Below are 6,352 nucleotides of genomic sequence, written 5' to 3' on the forward strand. Positions count from 1 at the left end.
CTATTCTGTGGTGATGGTGTTTGTGTGTGTATGTGTGTGCACATACGGATATTTATTATGTTAAATATGTCCACTTATTTAGTAACTGTTGCTCGTGACACTGTCTCTTCTGAGAGATGCAGTCCTACACTATAATTGGGCAGTGGACAGACTGGGAATAGACAGTTTACCTGAAGGAAGACCATACACTGGACAGTAATGTTTGAGGTAGTCTGCTTTGGCATGTTCCTGATATATGATATTAATAGAAAGCCTCAGATATGAGGGAAAACAGTGGTTCTTAGAATCATTATCAGAAAAACATTGTAGAAAATATTTAAGAATATTACCTAAGCTATCTAAAATTGCTATTATTTCAAATAGTGTGGGAAATATTTAGTTAAATCAGTAAGTCTATTTTCCCTCTGGAATTAGCACTCATTATAAGTGTATACATTGATAGATTTGGAGAATTGTGTATAGTCATGTACCCATTATCACCAGCAAGATATAGAACTATTTCATTAGCAAGATATAGAAGTGCAAAGAAGACTGGCTGGTTGGTGATGAGAAGTGAACCATGGAACAGATGTATAGAAATATTCAGCAGTATAGTGGAATCAGTTAATGGTAAAGTTAAACGTTGCCACTTAGCTCTCCTCTTCACTTCACCCATTGGACAATCAGTCCAAAGAATCTCGAGGCCTGATTGCACATAAACCAGCAGTAAAGAAACTGAGCAATAGCAACATCAGTAGATATTTGGAGGAGAGGGAGACACATTAGCAGTGTCACTGACCTAAGCACCATAAGAAGCATAAACGTAAAGTGCGATAGCAGAATAGCCAAACATTAGACCAGAACTTCCATTTTACCCTTTAATAAACCCCTATCGTTTGGCCAGAGTCTTTCTTTGACTAAATGGGGAGAGGAAATGTTTTAGAGTAATCGAACACTTCCGTATCTGGCTGGTGAAATAGTTCTATATCTTGCTGGTGATGACTGTATACGATTCTCCAAATCCATCAACCTATACACCTGTAATGATTGCATTTTATCTAATACATATTATACCTCAATAAAGTGAAATTAAGTTTTTAATTAATTTATTTTAATATAACTTATTATTTAATCTTAAATAAATCCAGCCAAAAATATACATTTAAAAGCCTCAACAACTTTAGCTGTAGGAAAGTAAAAGTTTGGGTTAGATGTTTGTGTTTCAGTGGGAAGCCTAATTATATTGTAACTTGAAGAAGAGACACCCATGAAATCATTGGTTGCAAAAAATGGAGGTAAGCTAGTAGCCAAAGTATCTTATAGAATTAATACTATAGGAACTTTGTAAAAGATTTAATTTATTTACAGAGTAAATAAATGTATTTACAGGGTGCACTGAGAAATTAACTGAGAATGATTAAGCAATCTGTTTAAGGTTATAGAAAGAGACAATAAAACGAAAAAACTAAAAATTATTTGAAAAAAAAAATTTTTTTTTTTGAGATTGAGTCTCGCTCAGTTGCCCAGGCTGGAGTGCATTAGCATGATCTCCACTCACTGCAAGCTCCCGGGTTCACACCATTCTCCTGCCTCAGCCTCCTGAGTAGCTGGGACTACAGGCACCTGCCACCATGCCCGGCTGATTTTTTGTATTTTTAGTAGAGATGGGGTTTCACCGTGTTAGCCAGGATGGTCTCGATCTCCTGACCTTGTGATCGGCCCTCCTCGATCTCCCAAAGTGCTGGGATTACAGATGTGAGCCACCGTGCCTGGCCTGAATTGTTCTAAAGTTTAGAGTACTTTGAAGAAGGTATTTTTTTCCTGGTTCTCTGGTAGATTTGATAGAATGAAAACTATTTGTCTTCTCAATAACTAGAGACAACTATTTTCTAAATGTTAATATTTCAAACTCACCAACTGCATTATATTTATTATTGGCTATTTCATAGGTTAACCTATAGTTTTTGCTTCATATAATTCACTTTTTTCCAACTAACACTCAAAATTACTTGTGTAGTTACTGCAAATTTCAGTTTAGCTGGTAGGCCCTGTAAGTGCATTTAAAAATAGAAAATGGTCAAATCTAACTTTTGGATTCTGATAGCTAAGGGTAATTGCATTGAAATCATTACCCTTCCAAGGAATAAATGCTTGCTGAACACTGACCCCCTGCTTAAATAAAATGGGGTTATTTTTTTTCTTACCAGGTGAATCTTTTGACACTTTGATGCCAAGTGTCATTACCTCTGTCTGGTCTGTGAATTGCTGAATTCTTCGTAAGTATGATTTAATAGCCTGAATCTGTCATGAAATATTTATAGCGTTTTGTGATTTGAAGATTTTGAATTTTACTTATAACCATATTATTAAAGAAATGCCCTATAAAGGAGATGCCACAATACCACAAGATAATATGATAATATTTATCTTGTGCAAGTACAATTATTCTGATACAAGTATATTTTGGGTCTCTTTATGGAGATAATGTCTAGTGAAAAGTCAAATACTTAAAAAACCATGTGGGCATCATTTTTACGAGCTTTAAAAGGCTAATCCAACAGAGAAGTAAGTTTAGCATTTTTAAATAAAGTTTTAAAACTAAAATTTAAAAGCAGAATTGGGTAAGATTCTAAGAAACAGATACAAATAATATTTTTTAAGTTAAAAAATTTAATTGACATAATATTTATACATATTTATGGGGTACATTGTGATGTTTCAAAACATTTATACATTATATAATTATAAAATTAGAGTAATTAGTAGATCTGTCACCTCAAACACTTATCATTTCCTTTTGGTGATAAGATTCAAAATTCTCTTTCAACTATTTTGAAATATACAATACGTAATTGTTAACTATAGTCGCCCTACTGTACAATAGGACACCAGAACTTATTCTACCTATCTAACTGTTACTTTGTACCTTTTGATCAACCTCTGCCCATCTCCCCACTCCTTACCCCTCCCTAGCCTCTGGTAACCACTATTCTACTTCTATGTGATCAACCATTTTTTATATTCCACATATGAGTGAGATTATGCAGTAGTATTTGTCTTTCTGTGTCTGTCTCACTTAACATATCCTTTAGGTTCATCTATGATGTCTTTAATGATGGAACTTCATTTTTTATGGTTGAATAGTATTCCATTGTGTATAGATACTAGATTTTCTTTATCCATTCATAAATTAATGACACTTAGGTTGTTTTCATATCTTGGCTATTTTGAACAGTGCCAGAATAAACATGGGAATGCCTATATCTCTTAAAATACTGATTTCATTTCCTTTGGTTATATACCCAGTAATGGTATTATTCCTGGATCATATGTAGTTCTATTTGTAATTTTTTTGAGGAATCTCCATGCTGTTTTACATAATGGCCATACTAATTTATATCCCTACCAACAGTATGTAAGTGATACAGACAGGAGGCAGGGAAATACTGGGTAGAAGAGGGTGGTGCCCCAGCAAAGGCCCCACTCTCAAGCCTGGAAACCACAGCCCTAAGTAAGAATAGTTTTCCCTATTTTCCACCCAAATGTTGCCTTTTTCGACCTGCCCTGCCACCCTATCCTGTGCCCACGGACCTCAGCTGGCAAAGAGACAAGTGACTCAATGTCAAGAGAAGTAACTGTGCATCAGAGACTATGGATAGATATGGCTTAACTTCAGACTGCATGACTTTAGAGAGGAACCCAGCTGGAGATGGCTGGACTTCAGGGAAAGATCACCTTTTTCCCACACCATCCCCTTTTCAGCTCCACTTCTACTGAGAGCCACTTCCACTGCTTAATAAAATCTCCAAATTCACCATCCTTCAAGTCCTTGTGACCTGATTCTTCCTGGATTCTGGACAAGAACCTGGGTACTAAGAGGGCAGAGTGTAAAACGTTGTCACCCTGACTCTCCACTGAGCTGGTTAACACTTAGCCATCTGCGGGTGTCAACTGCTAAAAGAACATTAATTGTAATGCACTCCTAGAGGCAGCCATGGGGCACGAGCCCAAAAGCACTTTCCACAGTCCTGGCACCCACTTGCCTGTGTGAAGGTTTGAGCCCAGCAGGTTTGAGTGAGTGAAGTTTATACCTGCCAGCCCCAAAGCGGGCAGCTGGACCCAGAGCTGGTACACTCAAATTCCCACCTGTGAAAGGGTCAGTGAAACTTTCCTATCTCATAAGAAATCCTTAAGCTCTACATCCTCATCAACACTTGTTATTTGCCATTCTCATAATGGGTATTTAACTGGAGTGAGGTGATATCTCATTGTGATTTTGATTTACATTTCCTGATGATTAGTGAATATCTATTGAGTACTTATATTTATTGAATATTTATTGAGTACTTATAATTATGCCAGGCACTGTAATAATTACATATATATTAATGAATATACTTCCTAGTCCAAATAGAATATTTTCTGTTCTTTGTACTATATTATATGTGTGTATATGTATGTATGTATGTATATATAACTATTTTCATTGTGTACTCACTGAGTGCTCAGGCACTAATCTGAATGTCTTACATGAAGTAACATAGTTCATCTTTACCACAAATCAGTGAAGTAGGTCACAGTACTGATTACCATTTATCATTTAATGTTAAGGAGAAGGACACCAAAGCATAATGCTATTGTATGATTGTCTGTGTCCCTTTGAAATTCATATATTGAAACCTAATCACCAGTGTGATGGTATTAGCAGGTACGGCCTTTGGGAGGTGATTAGGTTGTGAGGAAGCAGCTCTTATAAATAGAATTAATGCTCTTATAAAAGAGACCCCAGAGAGTTGCCTTGCTCCTTCACCACCTTAGGCTTCAGCCAGAGGGCGCCCTTTAGAAGGTAGAAAGCAGGGCCTCAACAGACATTGAGTCTGCCTTGATCTTGGAATTACCAGCCTTCAGAACTGTGACAATAAATTTCTGTTGTTTGTAAGATACCCAATTTATTGAATTTTGTTACAGCAGCCCAAACAGGCTAAGACAGAGAATTTGAGGGCCTTTTCCATTTTACAAGGGCTGGTTGAACTCAGACTATTCTACAGGAATGCTCTTTTCCATTATAGTCAAGTCGTATATTGGATATCAAAAGCAAAATTCAATGGTTATGTCATTTAAAGGAAATTGTAGAAACAATAATCTAAATTATTTAAATTAAAAAATTTAAAATTCCAGTTTTCTCTCCTAATTCCTTTTAAACTTTAACTGCTTTTGTCTGAACTCATAAAGTGACCATTTTTATGTTCAAGTTATTCATTCATATTTTAGAATTATATATTTTACTGTTTATCTAAATGTGCAATTCAATTAAAGTAACATTTTCATTAAAAAACAAAAAACAAAAAACTTTGAATAGCTGGGTGTGGTGGCTCATGCCCGTAATCCCAGCACTTTAGGAGGCCAAGGCAGGGTGATTGCTTGAGCCCAGAAATTTGAGACCAGCCTGGGCAACATGGTGAAACCCCATCGCTGAAAAAAAAATACAAAAATTAGCCAGGCATAGTAGCTTGTGCCTGTAGTCTCAGCTTCTTGGTAGGCTGAGGTGGGAGGATCACCTAAGCCTGAGAAGGTCAAGGCTGAAGTGAGTCATGATTGTGCCACTGAATTCCAGCCTGAGTGACTGAATGAGGCCATGTCTCAAATTATAATAATAATACAAATAATAAAATAAAAAATAAATTAAAAATGAGAATAGCATTTTCCTATATTCTTTTATTTTGAGTGATAATTGACAAAAGTTTTTTTGTCAATTTAAAGTATGCACTTAAGGTATGCACTATGATGATTTGATATATGTATATATTGTGAACAAATTAGCATTATTGAGTTAACATAATTGTCATCTCACATAGTTACCATTTGTTTATGATGACCCCATTGAAGATCTATTCCATTAGCAAATTTCAATTATATAAAACATTGTTATTAACTATAGACACCGTAATGATCATTATTCCTCCAGAACTTACTCATTTTATAACTGAAAGTTTGTACATTTTAACCAACATCTTTCCATTTTTCCCCATTCCCTAACCCTAGTAAGTATTCTTCTACTCTCTGTTTCTGTGTGTTTGACTTCTGTAGATTTCACATATAAACAAGATCATACAGTATTTGTCTTTCTGTGTCTGGCTTATTTTACTTAGCATAATGTCTTCCGGGGCAGACATGTTGTTGCAAATAGCAGGATTTCCTTCTTTTGAAAACTGAGTAATATTTCAATATATGTGTGTGTGTATATCACATTTTAAAAAATGATCCATCCATCAATGGCTATAGATTATTTCCACATTATGGGTATGATGAATAATGCTACAATGAACATGGGAATGGAGATATCTTTTCTTTTTTTTTTTTTTTTTTTTTTTTT

This window comes from Rhinopithecus bieti, unplaced genomic scaffold (genome assembly GCF_001698545.2).
Source record: "Rhinopithecus bieti isolate Rb0 unplaced genomic scaffold, ASM169854v2 scaffold_66661, whole genome shotgun sequence".
Classification (NCBI taxonomy): domain Eukaryota; kingdom Metazoa; phylum Chordata; class Mammalia; order Primates; family Cercopithecidae; genus Rhinopithecus; species Rhinopithecus bieti.